Source organism: Cervus elaphus, chromosome 23 (assembly GCF_910594005.1).
Source record: "Cervus elaphus chromosome 23, mCerEla1.1, whole genome shotgun sequence".
NCBI lineage: Eukaryota > Metazoa > Chordata > Mammalia > Artiodactyla > Cervidae > Cervus > Cervus elaphus.
In genome coordinates, this window is record NC_057837.1 from 10951002 (window position 1) to 10966375 (window position 15374).

General features: G+C 39.0%; 3 protein-coding genes across 4 annotated transcripts in view; 2 read left to right on the forward strand and 1 right to left on the reverse strand.

Moving 5' to 3' along the window:
• LOC122682154 (ninein-like protein) overlaps positions 1 to 15374 on the forward strand; it is a 705741-nt gene that overhangs the window by 680541 nt on the left and 9826 nt on the right. The window lies entirely within an intron of this gene.
• The window catches only part of LOC122682160 (ankyrin repeat domain-containing protein 26-like), a 371465-nt gene that overhangs the window by 296846 nt on the left and 59245 nt on the right, over positions 1 to 15374 (reverse strand). The window lies entirely within an intron of this gene.
• Positions 1 to 15374, forward strand: part of LOC122682180 (ninein-like protein) — a 333523-nt gene that overhangs the window by 166377 nt on the left and 151772 nt on the right.

Genomic DNA, 15374 nt, shown 5'->3' on the forward strand with positions numbered 1-15374 from the left:
CAATTATTCCATCCAGTCTTCCCCATCTGACTGGCAGAGATGGGGAAACAGAAACACACCACATGTGTCCTCTTCAGTCTTTACCACCTGGGTTTTCCACGGAACAGTCAGATGTGGAGGATGCGACACCTTAGTGCCTCAGAAACAGAAAAGCAGCTTTCTTCTTTCTGCACTAAAGCTATTCTTTCCCCACTGCCTTTTCCAATTCTTTTTTCATTTGGATCCAGGAGACAGCAAAAACCTGATGGTGTTCACTGAAATATGTGAACCAAAGTTTACCAAAACACAAGGAGCAGAATGAAACTGAGGAGGTGTTAGTGTGGAATTCTGGAATATAAGGAATGCTTCCCAATCCCACATTCAATAACCATCCAAATTTATAGCTAGAGGGTATAGAAATAACTATCTATCTTTGCCCCACTATTTACCAGTAGCAGTTTTAAAATCAAAAAAGGTTAAATGAGTTGTTCAAAGCCCCTAAAGTGGCATTCCCTAACATTTTATGGCACCAAAAGAGATGATACAATTCTGTCATCTTGAATCTGATAAAATTACCAAATGAATTCCTCAAATGACTCAGGTAAGTTAAAAGCGTGACTTTGGCAAAGTAATTTAATTCGTTAATTGGGGGTAGGGTTCATTCTCCTTTTTCTTTAAAGGAGAATGGCTACATTTTCCTCTTTTTTTGTCTTACACAGAAGAGCAAGCACGTTTAAACACATACTACTGAAGAAAGAAAAATCTCACAGCATCTCAAACCTCAGTTTTTCCTTTGGAGATAAACACTTGATTATTTTCTCTGTTTTTTTGCTGAGAGTTTTATACTATCTATGGGCTTCCCTGGTGGCTCAGATGTTAAAGAATCTGCTTTCAATGCAGGAGACGTGGCTTCGATCCCTGGGTTGGGAAGATCCCGTGGAGAAGGGAACAGCTATCCACTCCAATGATATTGCGGCCTGGAGAAATCCGTGGACAGGGCAGCCTGGCCAGCTACAGTCCATGGGGTCACAAAGAGTCAGACATGACTGACCAACTCTCACACACACACATACTACCTATGTGACAAAATCACACATGTCAAAACTTACTACATTTTAGTAAACAACAGAGTGAAGCGGTCTCTCTCAAAAGAGACATCTGCGAGTGGTGATTAAAGCGTATGTGGGAGCGCATGTATTTGTTATTAAAAACATCCTCAAGTGGCCATGTTGGAAATCTAAGTGCCCAGGGACTGCAGAAAGCAGAGAAGATCACACAGATTCAACTACAATGAAGAGATTAGAGGGAACACGTGTTCATGTCCCTTCTCTCAGTTTCTGCTTTCTTCCCATTCTGTGGAAATACAACTTCTATTTAATCCAACAGAGTCAAAAAAAACAACTGCAAAACCCTCGTTGATCATACTCCTTAAACACTTTCCTTGGTGCTTATTCTGGCTCAGAAGGTCACATGGGAGGGAGCTAAATGAGTTTCCCAGTCCATATGCAAGACTGACAGAGACAGAATTTGATTGATTGAAGGACAAAAGCTATGAAAAGTTTCCTGAATTCCTATTATGTCGAAGGCAGAAATAATCTATTTCTACACAAGTACCTATTTAGATGACCCCACTTTATTCATAAGTAGAAAATCAAAATGGACCAGATCATCCAGAAAGGGAAAAACCAAAGCAAGAGCAAATGAACCTCTACCTCTTTTGGAAGCTGAATTTTCTCTTTTCCCAAAGCTAACAACACTACTTGTAACATGTCTATTTCATTCTTAAACCTCTGCATATCCTTCTGTCCATTCTTCACTTAGATACACTTTGGATGCTCTGTGACTATTCGGTGGAGGAGAATTCCCATTTTCAAATTCGGGTTCCACGCTTTCATCGTCTCTAGCACTGCAATTACCTGCATGCAGTAGCTTCTGGAACCCGTCCTGTATTGGTTTGCTTTTCTCATCAGTATTTTTCATGACAGCAGGAGTACCGTGACTTTTTATTTGAATTATGTGTTTCATCTTACCGGAGCAGACAAGCCACAGACTAGACTGACATGTCTATCCAATGTCTAATTTCCGATTTGTGGGATTTTGCCTCATATTGTCTGATATTTGCATATCAAACTCTTGGTCTTCTTTCACTTCAAATGTAACTACCTGCTCCCCTACTTTTTTATTTTCTGCATCATTATAAAAACTCTCCTCATTTTTGATAAACACATGTTCAATATCTAGTTTATCACTTTCAAGGTCTATTTTATTTTCACTGAAACAAAGCTTTGAAGATGACTGACAAGTGTATCCCGGGGACCCATAGTTCACGCGACGAAAAACCATTTTCGAGACTGGGTTCTTTTTGTTCAGGACATACTTGGAATACTAGAGAGACAGATACTCCAAATGCATCTTTCTCCCCACAATCAGCTATATTATTTGTTGTGTTAGGAGGTATTTCCTTTCTGTTTGCTCCTTCTTTAAGGTGATCATATAGTGGCTCCTCCTTAGGACAGATGATAATTTTGTATTTCTCACAAATCTCACCTAACTTCTGCTTTAAGTCATTTGTGATGGTTCTAACTTCTCTTTCCATTCTAATTTGCCATGTTTGATCCACATTTTTTCATACTTCTCCACACAAAGAGGCCTTGAACATACAGATCTGTCCTGTCTACCACATTCCTTATTTATTTCTGGTTCTTGAGGCAATTTTTGCAGCTGCAAAAGTGGAAGATTAATTGGGTTGATTTGATTTTCAGGTGTCTTTTCTGTCAGGGTACATGTGTGCAAAATAATATAATCCTTAACTAATCCAGTATGGATAAATAAAAGTCAGAAAATCATTAAAATTTCACTGTTAAACATCTTAATTTATATGTAACCACTCACAAATCACCAGATCACAACTAAGAAGTGAAAAATAACTTGCCTTACCGGAAAATAGGAGAAAAACATTAACTCACAAACCTAATTTTGTCACTGCTTGACTGAATTAAACAATTCATACATGTTAAATCTACCAAAAATGAATTAGATGATTTTTAATGTTATAAATGCTTCTTCCCTTAAAAATAGTTCACCTCACAATACCGTATATGGGGAGTCCCCACAGCATGTCTGTTAAGGTTTTTGGTTTTCTTTTTTAAGGACTAATATCTGGAGAACAGACAAACTTTATATGACCAGGAGCCAAACTCAATTAACACTAATCAGAAAGAGGAAGCAATTCCTAAATTTTAATGTAAATTATATATTATGATAGTGCTATACATCAATACATATTGCCTGCTTACATTCAGTTATGTGTGTGCTAGGTTGTGTCTGACTCTCTGCGACCCCAAGGACTGTAGTCCACCAGGCTCCTCTGGCCATGGGGATTCTCCAAGCAAGAAGACTTCAGTGGGTTGCCACACCCTCCTCAACCCATGCCTTCCCAACCCAGGGATCGAACCCAGGTCTCCCACATTGCAGGCGGATTCTTTCTGTCTGAGCCGCCAGGGAAGCCCGACAACACTGGAGTGGGTACCCTATCCCTTCTCCAGGGAAATTTCACGACCCAGGAATTGAAACGGGGTCTCTTGCACTGCAGGCAGATTCTTTACCAGATGAGCTACCCAGGAAGCCCCAACATTCAGTTATATTATGTTCTAATATCCACCAAAGAAAGTGGATAAAGCATTTTTAGTAATATCTACTGATTTCCCACCCTGAAAAGAAATAAATTCGAACGTTATTATTTGTACCCTAAAAACAAAGGTCCAATCTAGAAGGTTCGATTCTCTTAATAGGCAACTGGGTTGATTCTATGACCCCAATCTCTCCCTGAATGTTCATCCCTAAGTCGATTATGCCGAGATCACAGGCAGAATGAATCTTTCATCTTGACGTCAGTGACTGGCGATTTCAATGGAAAACCTTGAGCCACTGGGAATGATTTCTCTTTACATGTATCTAGGTCAGGGGCCATCATACTGTTCAGAATTTCAGCTGCTTAATCTTACGATTCAGTCTTTGATATCACCTTCTTAATCATGTAATGAAGTTATAAAAATGGAAAAAGTAAACAAGTCAGGAAATTTTTTTTCCCTCAATTCCAAAGACGAGCTATAAATTATAATAGATTCTAACAGTATTTTAAGTTGTATAATAAAAGTGCTATAAAAACTATTAAATTATTATCTATCAATTCTAAAAGGGTAATTTTGAAAGGCAATTTTATTTGTTATGGACTCTGTTACGCACTGTATTGTATTGGTAAAGCATAGAAAATGGAATTAAACCAGAAATTTAAATTTATAGTTTTACTTGCCTGTGAATCGTTATTTTCATTTCCATGAAGTTTTCCTTGTTCTTCCTCTAATATCACTTCCACATCTAGTTCTCCTGACAAATCTGCATGTTTAGTTAAAATTACTTAGAATATTTAGATAAAAGACATAATCTTTATTTAAAACAGATTTAAAATATTGTACCAAATGACAGCTTAAGTCGAAATTTATCTTCAGATGAATATTTACTTGTTTAAGAAATACTTCCAATGATCAAAAACTTCAACAAACCATCTGAGAAACACCAGATGTCACCAGGATACAGGCACACAAACACCTCAAAGCTTCATTCATGAATTCATCCAAGCATCAGCGAAAAAAACACTCAGAAACCAAACAAGGTTTCAAAATACAGGACAGACATATAAAGTCACAGTATATTCTCTTCTCTACTTCATCACAGTACCTTTTAACAACATGCCAAGCTTCAACTGCATTATTCTTCTTAGTTTACAAATTCCTCTTACTTTTTACGCTTTTATCAATTCCTTCATCTGAAATGCTTCCCTGTGCTCTTCTGACAAATGACTTTTCATCTTTTCAGACTCAACCTGCTTTGTGAAGTTGCCCTTGATTACAGCTATCTTTCCCCAGATAAACAGCTATCTCTTTCCTTGTAGCTACCTTAGTACTTTTTCTAGTGTATCTTTATAGACCTCTCTAGTGATAGATATACATCGAAACTGTAAATTATTTCTTGACATGTCTATTCTCTTGGCTTCTAGACTGCAGAGGACAAGCTGTTAAAAATCACCTTAGTATAAACAGTCTTTATTTTTTTCAATAATTAAGTGTCTACCTAGATCTCACAAAGAGTCCCAGAGTTCTAAGTATAATCCTGCTATCCACTCTCAGATGTATGCTAAATACTAGCTGAAACAAACTTGCTTCCTCCAAACTCTCTTTGTTATTTATTATACTCCTATGGTCAGAGGGAGAATGCAGACACCTTGCTAAGAGGTAGTGTTTGGCTGTAGGTTGCATAAAAGGAGTCAGCACAAGGTAGGTTTTGCCACAAACTCGAATCCGGATCCGTCAGAATGATGGTAAGGCCGTGCCCAGGTGGCGCACGGCTGAGTGCCCTGGGCTTCTGCATTACCTTGTTTGCTTTCTCTGTTTTCTGGCAGCGGAGACTGGCCTGGGTGATGGGGCATGGAATTCCCTACCAGAAACATCGCTGCGTTTTTCATCTTTTCTTTATCTGTTGCGGTCTTCTGTCCGAGTTCTGTGGGTGCTGACTGATTTTGGGTCACTGATTGGGACACCAACGGACGCCGATCATCAGCTTTCAAATGCCCGGCTCTTTGACAAGTCTCACTACTGAGGCTCAAACTAGTCGAATCCCAGTCTGAAAAATGTGAAAACAAAGTCTCCATTTATCAGGATCTGAGGAAGAAACAACTCTGACTACCTTGCACAAAGTCTTTCTTCAGAGAATCAATCCCACTTCCTCCTTCCCCTGAAACTCACTACTACTTCAGAGGTTACTCTCTCTTACCTGTCACTGTCATTCATGAAGAGATGGTACCTAGTGTGTCTCATTTCTTCTACTTTTTACTTTTCTAGTATTACTTTGATTCACTCAATCTTTATTACATACTCTGTATTTCATAAGAACTTTATTATTTTCCTTCAACATACAAATATTTTATTAACAAAATTTATCTCTAATTTATTTTATGTTTAATTTTGCATGATGATTTTGTGTCTTCTAGAGACCATGCTTTTAAAAACACTTTTAATGAATGGTACTAGTTTAATTAGTAGAAGCCTAGACAACGTATTATAAAGCAAAGACATCACTTTGCTGACAAAGGTCCATACAGTCAAAGGTCTGTTTTTTTCAGTAGTCACATGTGAGAGTTGGACCATAAAGAAGACTGAGTGCCGAAGAATTGATGCTTTCAAATTGTGGTGCTGGAGAGACTCTTGAGAGTCCCCTGGACAGCAAAGAGATCAAACCAGTCAATCCTAAGGGAGATCAACCCTGAATATTCACTGGAGGGACTGATGCTGAAGCTGAAGCTTCAATACTTTGCGCACCTGATGCGAACAGCTGGCCCACTGGAAAAGCATCTGATGCTGGGAAAGACTGAGGGCAGGATGAGAAGGGGAGGGCAAGAAGAGAAGGGGGCGGCAGAGGATGAGATGGTTGGACAGCATCGCTGATTCAATGGACATGAACTTGGGCGAACTCCGGGAGATGGTGAGGAACAGAGAGGCCTGGCTGCAGTCCATGGGGTCACAAAGAATCAGGCACGACTTAGCGACTGAACACCACACCATCAACAACTACTTTAATTTCAACGAGATGGTCTTTCCTCAATGTACATATGTCTTCAGAAGTCATTTTTAAAGCCTTGGAGAAACATTATACCCTGGAGAAGGAAATGGCAACCCACTCCAGTATTCTTGCCTCTTGCCTGGAAAATCTCTTGGACAGAGGATCCTGGAGGGCTACAGTCCATGAGGTCGCAGTGGTTGAACACCACTTAGCGACTAAACAAAAACATCATAAACTCACATAAGAAATGATAGCCTTGTGTGTGACTAATTGTTTCCATGTGAAAATAGGTAAGTCTAGGACCACACTGGACCCAAGGAGCACAGAGGGCCATGAGACAGGAATGAATACACCACAAAAAGCTAAAACTGTTAGACCTACATTTCTTAAGGGAAGTCAAAGAAACAAGCAAGAAATGTAAAAGTGAAACGTAAAACCCTGTGTCAACACAAGGGCCCCTTTATCATTTTACATCGAATCACTTCAATGGTTTAAAACTGTGGTTCGCAAGTGTCTGCTCAGAATTGCTGAAGTCCAGAGACCCATCGGGTCAGGGGGTCCAAGAAGTCAGAACTCTTTTCACAACAACACTAAACGTTACTTCCATTCTCATGCTGTTCTGAGGGCACAGTGGCGTTCTTCAGAGACACGATGTGTGATATCATAACACTAAGGACTAATGGAATTAGCAACTGTGATGGTGTGTGCTTGTATTTTAAGTTTTTCCGTTTTTATTTTCCAATACAGTGAACAATAGACTTAAACAAAGTTCCTTGGAATTCTCAATAATTTTTAGAAGTATAAAAGGATCCTAAAGCCAAAAACTTTCAGAATCACTGTTTTGAAAGATTATGTCTATTGAATTTAAGATATGATTATTTCCCCTACTTCTCATAATCAAAGACACCACAAACATACACACACACAGTCTGCTAATCAAAACATCTGATTGGCCTACATTCATCTGTGTAACAAAACTAAACTGAAATAATTATAAGTTGAAATACAACTGACATATTAGCAAGTGAAGCTTTACTCTAGGTAAAGATCAGAGTTTTTTGATATTTTGATTTTTGATCATATCTCTATTGTTCATGATTAGAACTGTCACTTTTGCCTATAAATTGAACATCCTTATAATATTTTTCAGGTATTTTGTACCTTCATCTATCACTTCAACATTCGACCATAACGAAAAAAAAAAAAATTATGACTTTTAGCATGAGTTGGCTCAGTTAAAAAGTATGATGATATGACAAATTATAAGTCATTTTACTACATACTAAAGTCTAATGTAATAATGTCCACAAAAGACTTATTTTTTCCATTTTTACCCCTAATAATAGTGTCTCTTGTTTTTCACCCTAAGTCCTCTTACATGTAGTACTCATATATGTGTCTTCCTTTTTCTACCTCTCTGTTATATTTTTTCTTGGTTCTTTTTGTTTGAAATGAAGCTGTGAACTCTAAAAGCTCCTTTCTACCCAATCAGTGGCTCATAAAAGCATCTTCTTAACAATTTTAAGCTATACTACTAAAAGAATTGTCCATATGAGTGTCTAAGAATAAAATTTTTGTTTTTCTAGAAATCATGTGCTCATATATCATCCCTTTTAGTCCCTGCCATCATCCAATGGAGTATGTAATAATGTGAATGCTTATTTTCAATACTTTGCAGTTTACTAAAGCATTTTGACACACTATTATGGGTTGAATTGTGTTCCCCTTAAATTTGTGTGATTAAGGACTAACTAACCCTCAGTCAGTGGTTCAGATGACAAAGAATCCACCTGCAATGTGGAGACTTGGGTTCTGTCCTTGGTTTGGGAAGATCCTCTGGAGAAGGGAAGTGCTACCCACTCCTGTATTCTTGACTGGAGAATTCCATGGACAGAGGAGCCAGGTGGGCTACAGTCCGTGAGGTTGCAAAGAGTTGGACATGAATAAGTGACTAACACTTTCACTAAATGTGTATGTTTAAAGACTAACCCCCAGCACCTCAGAGTGTAATCTTATTTGGAAATATAATCTTTACAGAAATGATCAAGGATCATTAAATGTGGGTCCTAGTTCAAAGTGACTGAAGTCCCTATAAGAATGGAAAATTTGGACACAGATGTACAGACAAGAGGGCTTCCCAGGTGGCGCTAGTGGTAAAGAATCTGCCTGCCAATACAGGAGATGTAAGAGATGTGGGTTTGATTACTGGAATCAGAAGATCCCCTGGATAAGGGAATGACAACTCACTTTAGTATACTTGCCTGGAGAATCCCATGGAGAAAGGAGCCTGGTGGGCTACAGTTCATGGGGTCACAGAGTCGACCACTACTGAAGTGATTTAGCATGTACTCATGTATAGACAGAAGGAAGATTGATAAAAAGAGACACAGGAAAAAGACAGACATGTACAAGTGAAGGATAAAAACCTGGAATATATCTTTCCCTCACAGCCCTTAGAAGAAGTCAACCCTGCCAATACCTTGATTTTGGATTTCTAGTCTCCAAAACTATGAGACAATAAATTCCTGTTGTTTAAGCCACCCAAGTTGTGGTACTTTGTTACAGCAGCTCTAGAATACTAATACTCATACTCATTGATGATTTCATGTCTATCATGTCTTCCATTGCAATTTTCATTCAAATATAAGTAGAAAATACCTACCAGTAATTTATAAAACAAGTCCTCTCTTTACTCCTTTGATTCTCCCTACTAATAATTGCTTATCTTATTCTTTCCTTCATTTCGACTCACTCATTCTTCAAAGCTTTTTTTTTTTTTTTAGGGAAATCTTTTTAGGAAAGGTTTCTGTTTTTCTACGGATATTAATAATAAGGAAAAGGAAAGTCTGGCAGGGAGGTTTTGAGATAAATTCTTTAGCTTTTTACTGTCTTTATGAAAGTCTTGTGGTAATGTCTTGACATTTGGAAATATATTACCAATGCACAGAAGTCTTTCTCATAGGAAATTTTTTTTTTTAATTAAAGACTACTATATGTAAAACAGATAGTAAATTCTAATGAGGATCTACTGTATGGCACAGGGAACTCTTTTTAGTTCTCTGTAATGATCTATATGGGAAAATAGTCTTTAAAGAGTGGATGTGTATATAGGTATAACTGATTCACTTTGCTGTAAAGCAGAATCTAACACATTTTAAATAAATTATGCTCCAATAATTCTTTTTTATAGTCAAATCAAAAGAATTGATGTTTTTGAGCTGTGGTGTTGGAGAAGACTCTTGAGAGTCCCTTGGACTGCAAGGAGATCAAACAAGTCAATCCTGAAGGAAATCAGTCCTGAATATTCATTGGAAGGACTGATGCTGAAGCTGAAGCTCCAATACTTTGGCCGCCTGATGCCAATAACTGGCTCATTTGAACAGACACTGATGCTGGGAAAGATTGAAGGCAGGAGAAGGGGACAACAGAGGATGAGATGGTTGGATGGCATCACTGACTTGATAGACATGAGTTTGAGCAAGCTCCGGGAGTTGGTGATGGACAGGGAAGCCTGGCATGCTGCAGTTCATGGGGTCACAAAAAATCAGACATGACTGAGCAACTGAACTGAACTGAATTCCTTTTTAATTAAAGAGAAACAAACTCTTATGTGTTGGAAAAACCATGTTATTAAAATGGGGAAGAAGGGAAATTATTTGGACTGGATGCTCCAACTTATGATGAAAGAGGGTATACACATTAGCCTAGAGAAGAAAATAGCAACCCACTCCAGTATTCTTGCCTGGAGAAGTCCATGGACAGAGGAGCCTGACTGGCTACAGTCCGTGGAGTGGCCAAGAGTCATAATCGACTGAGTAAGTACCACCACATACACTTTAGACTCTCCAAAGGGGTCCATTATTAATAATAGATGCATATCTAGGCTTTGCACAAGCTCAAAGAGTCTCACACTCCTCCCCCATCTCTTCATTACCATCCTGCTTGTACTGTTCATCCCTGCTTATGAAAATCTTCCTATTCACCATAAGTAAGTCTTCCTTCAGAAAAGTGTCCTGCCCCCCAAATAGAATTCACTGCGTTTTCATGGTCCGGGGGAGACTCGTGGGCATCCCTCTTGGCTCAGACAGTAAAGAATCCACCTGCAATGCACGAGACCTGCGTTTAATCCCTGGGTTGGGAAGAGCCCCTGGAGGAGGGCCTGGCAACCCATTCCAGTATTCCTGGTGGAGAATCCCCATAAACAGAGGAGTCTCGTGGCTCCTCTGCAGCTCATGGGTCACAGAGAGTCAGACAAGACAGCAATGAAGCAGCAGCAGCAGGGAGCCTCAGGGTTACTTCTCTGGTAGCACCACAGGACCCCCTGACTAAGGGCCCCTTCAGACTCGTCTCAGGCCCTTTCCCATCTCTGCTACTGCTGCTTTGGCCTTTGTTTAGCCTCATTTCAACAGCTTAACTCTACTTAATGCTCTGCGGTGACCTGAAGGGGTAGGAAGTCCGAAAGGGAGAGGATATGTACATTACGGCTGCCTCATTTTACTCTACAGTGAAATCTAGCACCACGTTGTAGAGCAACTATGTGCTGTGCTGTGCTTAGTCACTCAGTCATGCCAGACTCGTGCAACCCCATGGACTATAGCCCGCCAGGCTCCTCTGTCCACGGGGAGTCTCCAGGAAAGAAGATTTCCGTGGGTTGCCAAGCTTTCCTCCAGAGGATCTTCCCAACCCAGGTCTCCTGCATTGCAGGTGGATTCTTTATCGTCTGAGGTACCAGGGAAGCCGCAAAGTGACTATACTCCAATAAAATTAATTAAGAAAATAAAAAATAAATAAGTTTTCCAAAAAACAAACAAATAAAAAACAATTATTTAAATCAGGACATGTGCCTAGAACTTTCACATGTCTCTTCAGCTGGACATTGCTATGCACCTTTTGTTCTTAATGCAACTGCTACTCTTTAGTACACTCTCCTTGACCTCTCCTCTTCCCAGTAGCAGATCAAGCCCTCCCATTATGCATTTTCATAGACCCCTGTGCTTCTCTTTCACAGAACATATCTCAAATAGAATTATTTAACCTTATAACTTTTTATTATTTTATTTTTAATTGTGGTTCAAAAAACTTATCAAATACAATCATAACCAGTTTTTCAGTGTATACTTGAAAAACTTAGTTATTTTCTCCTTGATATCTCTTCCATGTGGCTGGAGTTAATGTTTATTCACAACTGTATTCCTGGCATCTACCATAGGACAGTACCTGATACTTGTTTGGGGCTTAAAAAGTATTTGTTGAATGAATAGATCCTTACAGATGTTGTTTCCTGTCAAACTTGATGACTAGAAATGTGTGCCTAGCAACTGTTAGTGACTGACACAGATACTTAGATCAAAAAGTATTTGTGAAATCATCTATTGGTTCAATTCATATATTGGTCATTTGTAACATGCCAGGCATGAGACAACCCTGTGGACATTTCTATGAAGATGACCAACAAAATCCTCACCTCTTGAAAGTTAAAACCTTAAAGATTTACAGGATAGATAAGTAAGTAAATACCTTAAGTATAAAGGAAAAATAGCTTAAGAATCTGGTATACAGTATCTGGCTAGGACTAGGGTCATGGCCACTGTATTAGTTAGCTTGGTTTGCAACAAAATACAGCAAATATTTATTTAAAAGTCATGGAGGCTGAAAAGTTTGAGTATCATATCCTGAGTCTGATGAGGACCTGCTTCTTGGCTCCTATACAGTCACCTTCTCAGATTCACATGGCTGAGTGAGAGACAGAGAGAGCTAACTCCCTTCTCTAATAAGGCCACTAATCCCATCATGAGGACTCCACCATCATGATCTAATTAACTGGCAAAGGCTTCAATATATGAAGTTGTCAGGAGACACAATCATTCAGTCTATAGCAGGACTCATTTAATATTTATTGAAAGAAGAAAGGCTACATACCATGTAGAATAGGAAGGGTCCTCTGAGGAGACAAAATTTAAAGTAGAGCTAAGAAATTAACCCCAAACATGAAGTCAGCTACACCCAGATTAAAACAAGATTCAGGCAGAGAAAAGCTTAAATTGATAGGTGCTTGGGCAGAATATAATGGGATGTGTGCAAGCAATATAAAGAAAGCCAATGAAGCTGAATTCAGTTGGATGTAATTTGAATTTGGAAGATTGGGTAGCAGTCAGATCACCTATGGCCCCATGAGCCACTGTTGAGAAGCTAGAAGGATTTGATGACTGTATCTTGGTTAGATAGAATAATCCTAATTTTATACATGTGGGAGCTGAAGCTTACCAAAGCTGAGCTGTTTGTGTGTACTTGGTCACTCAGTCATGTCCGAGTTTCTGCAGCCCCATGGACTGTAGCCCACCAGGTTCCTCTGTCCACAGAATTTTCCAGGCAAGAATATTGGAGTGGGTTTCCATTGCCTACTGCAGGGAATCTTCATCACCCAAGTATCAAACTCACATGTCTTGTGAGGCAGATTCTTTACCACTAGAACCACTGGGGAAGAGTTGCAAAACTGAGTTTAATTTACTTCAGTTACTCAGTTGTGGCCAACTCTTTGCTACATCATGTACTGTAGCATGCCAGGCTTCCCTGTCCATCAGCAACTCCCAGAGCTTGCTCAAACTCACGTCCATTGAGTTGGTGATGCCATACAACCATCTCATTCTCTGTCGTTCCCTTCTCCTCCTGCCTTCAATCTTTCCCAGCATCAGAGTCTTTTCCAATGAGTCAGTTCTTCATATCAGGTGGCCAAACTTTTGGAACTTCAGCTTCAGCATCAGTCCTTTCAATTAATATTAAAGACTGATTTCCTTCAGGTTGACTGGTTTGATCTCCTTGCAGTCCAAGGGACTCTCAAGAGTCTTCTCCAACTCTCAAGAGTCACTCAGCATCAATTCTGAGTTACTTGCTAGTAAATGACTGAGGTAGTGTTAGTCTAAGCTCTTCAATTTAAATTCATTTTTTACTCCGTTTTGTGCATGTGTACTTAGTCACTCAGTTGTGCCCCACTCTTTGCGATCCCAAGGACTATAGGCTCCTCTATCCATGGGACTCTCCAGGCAAGAATACTTTACTATGTTCCTTTTTTTATACACTCTGGCTGATAGCAATATGCTACATTAGAAAGCCCACTGAATTGTGTTGTAGGAAATCTTTTTGGGTATGATCCTCACAACTAGCTTAAAAACTAGTTAAACAGGTCATAGATAACTAGTTAAAAAAAAAAAAATCCCTCTGAGGTTTATTTGCCTAATCTGTAACATGAGGAACTTAGAACTAATGAATTTTAATATCATCTACAACAAACAAGTTACTGTCCAATCAGAGTACTAATTCAGAGTAACTGAAACTACTGCCTCTCCACATTGTATTTCCTCCATGCTATCATGCGTTGCTCCTCATTTTTAATCTATCTAGTTCAAGATGTTTACCATGATAAATTTATTAGGAATCTACTGATTTACCCAAAAGCACCACAATATTTTTGCTATAATAAATAAAATCATTTTTACAATTGATCATCCTTTTGTTCAATTGCTGTGTGGTACAAAATCTTTATGCAAAGAACAGTACATGGCAATACACTGGTAAAAAAAAAAAAAAAAAACCAGTAAAATAGGCATACTTTCTGTTTTCGTTCCCAATCTAGTGAGGCAAACATATTTTCAATCTTTTTTTAAACAGCAAACAATGACACAAATTGAGAAATTTTATCACTCCTACTCCCACATTTCAAACAGTGTAGCTCAGTGTATAAATTAAACCAAATTACTGAGTTACTCAAATTTCTTTTGTTTTAGTTTTCATCCCTCCTATATCTGGAGAAAAGCTAAGATAAGTTGGAGTGGGTATGTAGGTATATATAGTTTCCAAATATAAAACACTATGATTTTAAAATAGTGGCAGGTGAATTCAGAGCATTGCCACATTCTGCTTCTAATACAGTAAAAACAGGGGAGAGTACATGAGAACCTGTGTAATTGTAAATCACTGAATAACACCAGGAGGACAGTCTTCAAATAACTTACCGTTTCTCTTGGATTGCTGAAAAGCCTTCAGTAGCTTTGCTAAGTTTGGTTTCGGGACATGCTGGAGAAGAAAATAAGAGCTTGAAGCATAACAAGTATCAACTTGAATAAAAGAATTATAATCCCCCACCCCCCATTACTATATGATCTAACACAAAGAGCACAGGCTCTGGAGTCATTCAGATGTGGATTCAGATCCCAGTTCGGCCACCGACTAACCTGCAGGCACACTGAAACCATAATCACAGAAAACTAGCCAATCTGATCACAGGACCATTGTTTAACTCAATGAAACTGAGCCATGCCGTGTGGGGCCACCCAAGAAGGATGGGTCATGGTGGAGACGTCTGACAGTATGTGGTCCACTGGAGAAGGAAATGGCAAGCCACTTCAGTATTCTTGCCTTGAGAACCCCACGAACAGTATGAAAAGGCAAAATGATAGGATACTGAAAGACGAACTCCCCAGGTCAATAGGTGCCCAATCTGTTACTGGAGATCAGTGGAGAAATAACTCCAGAAAGAATGAAGGGATGGAGCCAAAGCAAAACAAGAGCCAGTTGTGGATGTGACTGGTGATAGAAGCAAGGTCCGATGCCGTAAAGAACAATACTGCATGTTTTGTTAGGTCCATGGAATGTTAGGTCCATGAATCAAGGCAAATTGGAAGTGGTCAAACAGGAGATGGCAAAAGTGAATGTTGACATTCTAGGAATCAGCAAACTAAAATGGACGGGAATGGGTGAATTTAACTCAGATGACCATTCTGTCT